Genomic DNA, 11,531 nt, shown 5'->3' with positions numbered 1-11,531 from the left:
GGCCGCGCGTCGACGCCGGGGCTCCGGATTGAACCGCGCGCCCAGGTCCCCGCCCCCGGCCCGACGTGGCGCCACCGCCCCCAGCCTGTAGCGCCGGTGTAGCCAATGGCGGCGTCTCCCGGGCGGCGAGCGCGGCCTCCTGCCGCCAGAGGGCGCCGCCGTCAGCACAGCCGAGCCGCCGCCGCCGCTAACCGAGGGAAAGCTGCGAGCGAGCAGCCAGGCCCCACAGCCGCCGCCGCCGCCCGCCCGCCGCCACCCGCCGCCGCCTGCCTTCCGCCGCCGGCCGGCGCGTCGTCCCTACAGGTAGGGGTAGGTGGGCGCCGCCGGGGATGAAGCAAGCGCGCGCCCCCGCGCTCCTGTCCGCGCGCGCGCGCGCGCCGCCGCCGCCGCCTCGTGCTCGCGCGCGGCCGTTAACGGACGGCGGGGCGGGGGAGGGGCGGCGATCGGGGGATTGCGGACCCGAGAGGACCCTCATGGGAGCGGGGCCCCGGCCGGCGCGCGTGGAGGGGCGGGTGGGTGCGCCTTCCCCTTCCCCCACCAAGAATAACGTGACCCACTTCTTCCTGCCATCCCTCGGCAAAATGTCTCCTTTTTCGTTATTTCACTAAAAAAATTTTTGTTGTTGTTATTTCTCCCTGCCCTGGTGATCGCGGGGACCCCGATTCATCGTCTTGGGTTTGGGGGCGGAGAGGGTGCCGGCGGAGGGCTTGGCTCATTAATTTTGAGCTCATCCCTTTTTTTCACCCCCCTTTCTTTTTCTTTTTTTATTTTTTCGCGCGGGGCGCAGCTCTGGGCCGGGCGGGGCGAGGCCTCGGGGTCCGTGGAGGAGGGGGCGCCGCCTGGGAGGACCCAGACCTGTCAGTTCCCATTAGCCGGGCTTCCGGTGAGGCCTGGGCAGCGCAGGGGTGGGGCCGCCTGCGGCCCGGCGGGAGTCTCAGAGGTCGCGCCTGCGTTGGGACTCGGTGGATTTGCCAGGAGTTGGGTATTTTCCCGTCCCCACCTGTCTAGGGATGAAAAGGAGGTGCCCAAGTTCGGTACTGAACCACCAAGAACCTGCCGTGGCCAGGACCGTGGCTACTGACCCCCGGCCGTTTGGGACGATGGAGCCCATGAAATGGGTGGAGTTTGAGTTGTGGTCCCAGCTGTGAAACGTACATCTGATTTTAAATACTTAGAATGAGAAAGAACATAAAAGATGTCCTTGGTAATCTTTTACACTCAAATGCTTGTTGAGATGGCCATGTTTGGGGCAAATTGGATTAACGAAAATAATCTGTCATTAAAATTAATCTCGGCAGGGTGCAGTGGCTCATGCCTGTCATCCCAAAACTTTGGGAGGCTGAGGCAGGAGGTTTGCTTGAGTGCAGAAGTTCAAGACCAGCCTGGGCAACATGGTGAGACCCCTGTCTCTACAAAAAATAAAAAAAATTAACCTGGCCTGGTGGTGCATGCCTGTAGTTAGCTACTCGGGAGGGTAAGGTGGGAGAATCTGCTACTCGCTACTCGGGAGGCTGAGGTGGGAGAATCCCTGGAGTCCAGGAGATTTAGGCTTCAGGGAGCGGAGATGTGCCATTGTGCTCCAGCCTGGGTGATAGACTGGCTGTCTCAAAACAAACAAAGAAAAAAACAACAGTTAATCTCACTGCTTTTATTTTTCCTTTTTTTTTTTAAGTGTGGCTATTTGGAAATTTAAAATGATATGTATGGGCCGGGTGGGGTGGCTCATGCCCATAATCCCAGCACTTTGGGAGGCCGAGGCAGCTGGATCACCTGAGGTCAGGAGTTCCAGACCAGCCTGGCCAACATGGTGAAACCCTGTCTCTAGTAAAAATGCAAAAGTTAGCCGGGTGTGGTGGCGCATGCCTGTAATTCCAGCTACTGGAGAGGCTGAGGCAGGAGAATTGCTTGAATGGGGGGGGAGGGGGGGGCGGGGCAGAGGTTGCAGTGAGCAGAGATGGTACCACTGCACTACCCCCCGGGCGACAGAATAAGACTCCTTCTCTAAATAAATAAGTTAAATGACAAGTATGGCTCATATTTGTATAATATTTCAGCTGGACAGCACTCAGCTGGGGCATCTGAGTGGGGTGGGGTCTGAGAGCCATGTCGGATCTGCTTATCTTTCCTGCTTCTGTAATGGCATGTGGCCTCCTTCCCTTAAGGCTCTCAAAGCATCCACTGCCTCTTCTCATCCTGAGCCAAACTATTGAACTGAAGCACAATGGGGTCTCGTCCTAATTTGTGGAATAATTCAAGTTAATGCACAGAATTTTCCCTGTTGAAAAATGTTCCCTATCTGCTGTATGCTGGCGGCTACAAATAGTTGTATGAGGTTTGGCTCACAATGAGATCATGAGTTATTGAGGCTGAATATTATCAATATTTGTGTGTGTGTGTGTGTGTGTGTGTGTGTGTGTGTGTGTGTGTGTGTTCTGCAAAGAGCCCATTGATTTTCTGCCATCCAAATGAAGTGGACATTATTACTATGACTTTGGGGTGGGGGTTTTACACAGACTAATATCCTCTTCCCATTCCCTAGATTCTGTCAGTTTCTGCAAATAACAGTGGTGGTTTTGTCAGCCACATTGTTCCACAATTCTTAATTTTGACTGATTTTAAAAACTGCCAGTTGGGGTGGGTTAAATTGTCATTATAAGTGGAAGAGAATCAATTATAGAAACTCTGAACCCTAGGGAGGGTGAGAGTGACTGTTGGAAAGTTTTAAGCACTTCAGTAAAGGAAGAAAGAAACAAAAGATGTCTGTATCCTGTTGCCACAGATACCCTAGGAAGGGCTTTCTAGAGACGGTACAGCAAGAGCAGACTTTTGTCTTCTGGGTAATGTCTTGAAGTATTTTTGTTACTTTTTTTTTTTTAAGTGAAAATATTTTTCCTCCAGATTTCTGATGAAAATTATTTAAAGCATGAGATGTTGGGAACTCAAGAAGAAATTTTAGATGATTTTTAAGGAGAAGTATTAGCGTATTAACCTAGAAGTTTAAAAATTACTGCTAGCGATAACATTTTAATTTACATATACACAAAAGGCATTTTAAATGAGATGATTTTCATTATGTAAAGCAACGAGATTACCTTTTCACAAATAGCAGAAAGCTTTGTATTTTATGAAAAGGACTGAATTTGGAGTAGAACATTAATCTGGAACATTTGGTAAGAAGGTGAGAGTGTGTTGGGGTTAGGTGTCCGCACACACTTGGGAAGACTTCATCAGCTGGCGGTCTTGGGCACATCGTGGTGGTATGAGTGTTCCTAGGCAAATCATTTATCACGAAGATTTTGCACGAAATATTCCTGTTGCATTGTCATAGATAAGATGAGATGTTCTGCAAACAACCTAGCAGGGGTTGGGTGCCAAGGGAGGCTTTTAACAGAGGAGGGAGGCCCTTCACAGACTTTGTATCTTACAGAATCTGAAATCTGACAGCAGTTTCAAAGTGAATAGTTCTGTGGAGGGAAGAACTCCAGCCAAAATGTAACATTACCGGCCTGCTGTTGTTTGGCATACCCACTCTCATGAAGTTTTCCTTTTTGGTAAAAGGGAGAAACTGTTTCATAAAGTATCTGGTGGGAGCTTCAACAATCTTTAATGTTTTACCACCTGGGTTTGCAGCCAGAAAGAAAAGGCTTGCATTGTGCCCCAAGTGTTTTTGTAAGTGTTGCAAGAGCCAGTTAATACACTGTTGCCAAACAAGGATGATAATAATGATACTTTGTAGTTGTTGTTTTAAAGCTATTAATATTACACAGGGAGACTTCAGTGGGGGCATAGAATTGAATATAAACTCGAAATTGTCATTTTCCCTTCCCTCTCTCCCCGTCTTTTTTTTTTTTTTAAAGACAGGACCTTGCTCTGTCACCCAGGCTGGAGTATAGTAGCATAGTCACAGTTCACTGCAACTTCAAACTCCTGGGCTCAGGCAGTCCTTCTGCCTCAGTCTCCTGAGTAGCTGGGACTACAGGTGCACAGTTACTTTTTTTTTTTTTTTTTTTACTTTTTGTAGAGATGGGGTCTCCCTGTGTTGCCCACGCTGGTCTCAAACTCCTGAGCTCAAGCGATCCTCCCACCTCAGGCTCCCAAAGTGTTGGAATTATAGGCATGACCCACTGTACCCAGCCTATAATTTTTCTTTCTTTCTTTCTTTCTTTCTTTTTTTTTTGCATTTTAGGTTTTGGGGTACATGTGAAGAACATGCAAGATTGTTGCATAGGTATACATGTGGCAGTGTGATTTGCTGCCTTCCTCCCCCTCACCTATATCTGGCATTTCACCCCATGTCATCCCCCCCAACTCCCCACCCCCAGCCTGTAATTTTTCAATTGAAATGTAGGCATAAGTACAAATGCTGGGCCTGGCAACCTCTGTACTGCATTCACTGGGACGCTTTGGTCCTGTGTTAGCACATCTTGTAAGTCTGTTTAATATTATTTGTATTTAAACATATTATGTTCTGAGTGGAGCATATTCCCTTGGAAGATTTTCCCTGGAGTGGTGCCCTGACTCCTGGCCCACTGCATTCCTGTGAAACCCCTCTGCTTTGTCTGAGTTGCAGGACGTCTGTTGAGCATATTTTTTTGTGTACATGTGTGCACACACATGCCTGTGTTTCTTTCATTTCTTCTGAATGGCTTTAAAGTGCCCTGTTCATCAGAGCCATATTTGTCTTTCAGATCCCAGCCCAGGGCCACCCTAGACAGGTGCTCACTCCCCTCCAGACATCATTGGCACATAAGGTGCAGGAGAGCCAGGTGGATAGGCTCTCGGGCTTGGATCCAGGCTGTCTGGCTTTGAAGTAGAGCCCTGTTACTTCCTAGCTGTAATCCTGGGCCGGTTGCGTCACTTATCTGCATTTCAGTTTCTTTATAGTACCTGTCACTTAAGGTTAGCATGGGGATTAAATGACTTAATACATAAAAAGCATGTAGAGCAGTGCCTGACACCCAGTAAGAGCACTGCATGTCAGCTACTGTTTCTGTCTCAGTATGTTGCAGTCACATTTTCCTTACCTTGATGTCTTCTGTTAATGAGAGCTAGTTTCTAAAGTTATCATGTAAGGTCAAAAGCTCATGGATGTGGATGTGTTTGTCTAGTACCAACATTGTAACTAGACTTTGGGATAATGAGTTTAACCTACCAGGCACTCAGTAAATACTAAAGGAATTCTGAAGATCCAGGATGCCCTTTGATCTTACCTACCTTCAAGATTAGTAACAAATTTTAAATCAACTGATCCCAGAAAGATGATATTCCAGTTTGCAAGAGTTCGGTTAGTTTAACGAAATTCCTATTTAATTGAGTTTCTTGCTTTAAAATGAACTGTTCAAAGTGTCTTCCCTTGGGCCAGGCATGGGTCACACCTATAATCTCAATACTTTGGGAGGCTAAGGTGGGCAGATTGCTTGAGCCCAGAAGTTTGAGACCAGCCTGGGCAATATAGTGAGACCCTGTCTCTACAAAAAGTACGAAGATTAGCCAGGTGTAATGGCATGTGCTTGTAGTCCCAGCTACTTGGGGGGCTGAGGTGGGAGGATTGAGCTCTGGAGGTCGAGGCTGCGTTGAGCTATATTATTATGCCACCGCACTCCAGCCTGGGCCACAGAGCGAGACTCTATCTCAAAGACTAAACAAAAACACCAAGTGCCTTCATCCTTGGAATTCTTTTTTTATTTAGGAGAAGAGGTGATCAATGAAACTTGTCATTGTGTACCTTGAGGAGTTGCTTATGGTTTCAGGTTTTTTTCCATTGCTGTCTCCAGCCAATTCCCACTATTTTAATTCACTTCCCACCTTGTTCCCCTAAAGGGTTGAAGGCCAAGTCTCACCAGAGCCGGCTCTCTTTGCATGGAGCCATTTTCTATTGGGCACCCTCCTTCTTCATGCTTGCTTCTTGTGAACAGTTTTACCAGCTTCTAACTCCTCGGCCTCTGAACTTTGTATGAGGTATTCTCTTTACACTGGGCTGCTTACTTCATTCTTTCATTCAAGTATTTATTGACCTGGACCCAGATGTTGTTCTTACAATGAAGGCTAAGAAGTACCAGGTACCTGCTGAAGTGAATAAGCGGGATGAGACGGGGTGTGGCGGCAATTTAGGGTGGCAAGGGAAGGTCCCTAACAGTGTTATTTAAGCCGACTGCTGAATGAAAAGGAACCAGCTCTGTGGAGAGCCGGGAAGTGTATTTTGGGCAGAGGGAACAACAAACACAGTGGCTTAGAAGCATGGAATGCCTGACTTGTTCTAGGAGCTCATAAAAGGTCAGTGTGACCGGAGTCTCCTGTGTGCAGCTGGGGGAGGGAGGGGCTGCACAGCTCGGGGAGGGGGATCTGCTAGGTCACCGTGCAGAGGCAAGGCTTCATTCCAGCATCCTGAGCAGCCACTGAAGGGTCTTAAGCAGGAGTGCAAGAACTGGGGTGTGTGTGTGTGTGTGTGTGTGTGTGTGTGTATGTGTGTGTATTTTAAAAATTATTTTAGGCCTGGTGCTGTGGCTCAGGCCTGTAATCCTAGCACTTTGAGAGATTGAGGAGGGCAGATCACAGGGCCAGGAGTTTGAGACCAGCCTGGCCAACATAGTGAAAACCATGTCTCTACTAAAAATACAAAAAAATTAGCTGGGTGTGGTGGCGGTTGCTTGTAATTCCAGCTACTTGGGAGGCTGAGGCAGGAGAATCACTTGAACCCAGGAGGCGGAGGTTGAAGTGAGCCAAGATCGTGCCACTGCAGTCCAGCCCAGGTGACAGTGTAAGACTCCATCTCAAAAAAACAAAAACTTATTTTAGAGACAGAGTCTTGCTCTGTAGCCCAGGCTGGAGTGCAATGGTGTGATTATAGGCTGCTAAGCCTTGAACACCTGGGCTCAAGCAATCTTCTTCCTTTAGCCTCTGAGTAGCTGAGACTACATACAAGCAGGTGCCACCACTCTGGGCTGGTTTGTGTTTTTATTTTTAAAAATTTTATTTATCTATTTATTTTTGAGACAGAATGTTGCTGTGTTACCCAGCTGGAGTACAATGGCATGATCTCGGCTCACTGCAACCTCCGCCTCTTGGGTTCAAGTGATTCTCATGCCTCAGCCTCCCGAATAGCTGGGATTACAGGTGTGTGCCACCATGGCCAACTAATTTTTGTATTTTTAGTAGAGACGGGTTTTATCGTGTTGCTTAGGCTGCTCTTGAATTCCTGACCTCAGGTAATCTGCCTGCCTTGGCCTCCCAAAGTGCTGGGATTACAGGTGTGAGCCACTGCGCTCAGCCCCTGCATCACTCTTTGTAGTAAAATGGTGGTGTAGATTTAAAAAATATTTCACGATGAAACACATACCAGAAGAAAATATAGGAGGAGTGAGTATTTTGCAATATCAGAGTAGTGAAAATGTTTCTGAGTATGTCAAAATCCAGAAGCCATAAAATAAAATACTGATAAATTCAGCCGCTTAAAAAAAAACCATTGCTGTCAAAAATAACCAGTCAGAAAATTGACATCAAACTGGAAAAAATGCCACTAACATCAGAAAGGACTGTTTTCCTCAACATATAAAAAGCTTCCATAGGTAAGTAAATCTCAGCCTGGAAGAAAACTGAACAGAGGATATGAGCAAACAAGTACGGACAAAGAAGTATAGATGATTCTTAAATCTGGATGCTCAGCCTTGCTAATGATACACTAAAACAAACACAGCCTCACACGTTGCCACACTGTTTCTTACCTCCCTGGTTAACAAGGATTCACACATTTGATAATGGCCTGGGTGAAGCAGTGAACCAGGAATCCTGTGCATTGTTGGTGGGAGTATCGTTTGGTATATCGTGGCAATAGCTGGCAAAATAAACAAATACGTATGCCCTTTATCCATAGAATTTTTTTTTTTTTTTTTTTTTTGAAACGGAGTCTTGCTCTGTTGCCCAGGTAGAGTGCAGTGGTGCGATCTCTGCTCACTGCCAGCCCTGCCTCCCGGTTCAAGTGATTCTCCTGCCTCAGCCTCTTGAGTAGCTGGGATAACAGGCATGTGCCACCACACTTGGCTAACTGTTGTATTTTTAGTAGAGACGGGTCTTCACCGTGATCGATCTGCCCTCCTCGGCCTCCCAAAGTTCTGGGATTACAGGCATGAACCACCATGGCTAGCCTGTCTTATAAAAATTCTTTAAAGGGATGCTTAGATGTATATGAAATGCCCTGTGTACATGGTGACCTTTAAAGAATGGAAATAACCAAAAGGTGCATTACCAGAGGCCTGGTGAAATTATGGTACAGCCGTATCATAGAACGCACTGTGTACTCACAAAGAACACACTGATTGCATACTACATGAAGACAGGAGGTGCAGAACTTGCAGGTAGCTCCAGTTTGAATAAAAAAGAACACATGCACAGAATACTTTTAACTTTTTATTTGGAAGTAATCATAGACTCACAGGAAGTTGCAAAAGTAGTGCATAGAGTCCCATGAACCCTTCACCCCTCACCCCCGCTTCCTTCAGTGGTGACATATAACTGCAGTACACTGTCACAACCAGGAAATTGACATTAGTATAGTACTGTTAACCAAACTATGGGCCTCAATGGGTTTTAACCAGCACCCACGTGTGTGTGTGTGTGTGTGTGTGTGTGTGTGTGTGTGTGTGTGTGTGTGTAGTTCTATGTAGTTTTATCCCATGCATAAATTCATGTAACCATTCTCACAATCAAGATACAGACTTGTTCCATAGAATGTCTTTGTCAGACTTCTCAGAGACTGATAACAATAGTTGGTGGCCCTCAGGGAGGGCAAATGGGCAGCTGAGCGATAGGGTGGGAAGGAGACATTCCTTTTCACTGTCATGTTAAAATAAACAGTTTGGGATGTCTGTGAGACATTCAAGTGGAAATGTTAAACAGGCCGAGGGTCAGCCTGGGGATGGATGGGAGAGTTGTCATGGGGTCCTAGATGAGGGCATTTGACATCTGGGCACGGCGGGAGGACCTCTAGGGGAGAGTATGGCTGGGGGAGATCTCAAGAGTAAGTCTTCAGGGCTCTCAAGGTGGGAGGTCTGTGGAGATGGAGCCTCAGTCTGCAGGAGTCAAGAGTGGCCTGTGAGGTGGGGACCCGCCTAGCCAGGGCTGTGAGGTGGAAGTTGAAGGGAGGGGCTCCTAGGAGGGGTGCTGCTGAGGTTGAGTAAGAGAAGAGACTGCTGGGTTTACTTTGTAAAATTCTTTCTTACTTTAAAATTGAGGGCAGATTTTAACAGGATCCAAAAATAAGACGGTATATTTTTAAACATCTTTTTCTTTTTTTTTCTTTTTTTTTTTGAGACGGAGTTTCACTCTTGTTTCCCAGGCTGGAGTGCAATGGCGCGATCTCAGCTCACTGCAACCTCCGCCTCCTGGGTTCAGGCAATTCTCCTGCCTCAGCCTCCTGAGTAGCTGGGATTACAGGCACGTGCCACCATGCCCAGCTGATTTTTTGTATTTTTAGTAGAGACGGGGTTTCACCGTGTTGACCAGGATGGTCTTGATCTCTTGACCTTGTGATCCACCCGCCTCGGCCTCCCAAAGTGCTGGGATTACAGGCTTGAGCCACCGCGCCCGGCATCTTTTTCTTTATTTAAAAAAAGGGATACGGGGCTGGACAAGGGGGCTTATACCTGTAATCCGTGTGCTCACACCTATAATGCCAGTGCTTTTAATCCTGCAGGGATTAAAACAATTAGCTGGGCCGGGCGTGGTGGCTCACACCTATAATCCCAGCATTTTGGGAGGCCAAGGTGGGAGGATTGCCTGAGGTCAGGAGTTTGAGACCAGTCTGGCCAACATGGTAGAACCCCATCTCTACTAAAAATACAAAAAAAAAATAGCCAAGTGTGGTGGCATGCACCCGAAGTTCAATGTTGCAATGAGCTGTTATGGTACCACTCTACTCCAGCCTGGATGACAGAGTAAGACCTTATCTAAAAAAAAAACCCCTAAAACACAAAGTGGGGTGTGTGTGCGTGTGTGTGTGTGTGTGTGTGTGTGTGTGTGTGTCGGAAGTTATTTCACAGGTAAAACTAATCGATGGTGAGGAAAAAAATTAGAGTAGTGGTTTGGTGAAGGGGCATGAGGGAACTTTCTGGAGTGACAGTTAATGGTCTGTATCTTTTCTTTTTTAAGAGACGAGATCTCGTTCTGTTGCCTAGTTTAGAGTGTAGTGGCGTGATCAGCACCTCACCAAAGCCTCCATCTTCTGGGCTTAATCAATCCTCTTGCCTTAGCCTCTTGAGTAGCTAGGACCACAGGCACATACCACCACCCTGGATTATTTTATTTCTGTAGAGATGGGGTCTCTCCATCTTGCTTAGGCTGGTCTAAGTCCTGGGCTCAAGTGATCCTCCTGCCTTGGCCTTCCAAAGTGCTGGTCTATATCCTGATAGGGCTCTGGGTCACGTGAGTTTGTCAAAACTCACATTAAGATTTGTGCATTTTACCTTAAAAAACAAAACTGTAAACAAATATTGATATCTAATGATGTGTGTGCTGAGATGTTTAGCTGTCTGCAGCTCACTTTGAAATTTATTAAAACAGTAAGGTGGTCTGATGGTTGAACAGAAGCATGAGCAGGTAAAGATGGGCAGAAGTGATCTCACAAAATATTAATTGTAGGTTTGGGCCTATGATATTCACTGTAAATTTTTTTTTAACTTTACTGTGTGTTTGAGAACTTCTAAAATACAAGTTTTGGGGGAAACTTTAAAAACTGCTGAACATGAAATACTCTGTCATATTATTTTTAAATATTGCCTGATATGATCCTAGATCTTTAAACATATAAAAGGGCGTATTTTGTGCATTAAAAACGCCTACATCCATTTCCTTTTAATTACTTACTTGTGGTGTCAGCTCTTTGCCACACACCTTTTATGTGCAAGATTAAGGGTTCAAGATTCTCTGACACTTTCTGGGGAAATACCTCTAAGGCTATAAACTTGGTGGATTATCATTACCCAGGCGTCCATTTTTAGCTAGCAGATTAACTTTTTGAGTCAACCTCAACTAATTCCCTATCTTGGCTAGACAGAGGCTGAGAGAAAGGTCCATCATTCACTGAATACTGTGGCCATCGTCCTGGCTTCAGGCATTTTTTGTTTTTGTTCCCTCCCTCTGGCCTGACTGCTCTGGCTCCCTGAATGCCACTCTGAGTTCCTCTGAGCTCTAAAGTTTGAACCAAGTAAACTGCCCCGTTTAGTTATCTTTCCAAGAGAAGGCTCAGAGGATACATAAACTTTAAAAATTTGTTTAATTTTTGTACAGAGGTAATTCATATATGTGGCTCCAAATAAAACAAAAGTTTTGAACGTGTAGATTGAAAAGCATTGTCCTACCCCATTCCAGCCCTCAGTCTTCTGTTACTGCTGCAGTCTCCCATGATTCCATCTGGAGCTATTTTATGTCTATTTGAGCATATGTGAATATATATACCTGCCTGCCACTTCAAAACAAAACAAAACAAAGCAGTCTCCTATCATGGACACTTCTGTGCCTCATCTTTTTTTTTTTTTTTT

General features: G+C 46.2%; 1 protein-coding gene across 1 annotated transcript in view; it reads left to right on the top strand.

Annotated features, from left to right (window-relative positions):
• Positions 1-280: 280 nt before the first annotated feature.
• ZC3H7A (zinc finger CCCH-type containing 7A) overlaps positions 281-11,531 on the top strand; it is a 45,707-nt gene continuing 34,456 nt past the window's right edge. Inside the window, exon 1 of the mRNA XM_017539994.2 lies at positions 281-303. The gene's annotated coding sequence lies outside the window, so the exon portion shown is untranslated. The remainder of the gene's footprint in view (positions 304-11,531) is intronic.

The sequence above is a fragment of the Cebus imitator genome, unplaced genomic scaffold (genome assembly GCF_001604975.1).
Source record: "Cebus imitator isolate Cc_AM_T3 unplaced genomic scaffold, Cebus_imitator-1.0 Scaffold122, whole genome shotgun sequence".
NCBI lineage: Eukaryota > Metazoa > Chordata > Mammalia > Primates > Cebidae > Cebus > Cebus imitator.
This window is presented reverse-complemented; position numbering and strand designations above follow the sequence as displayed.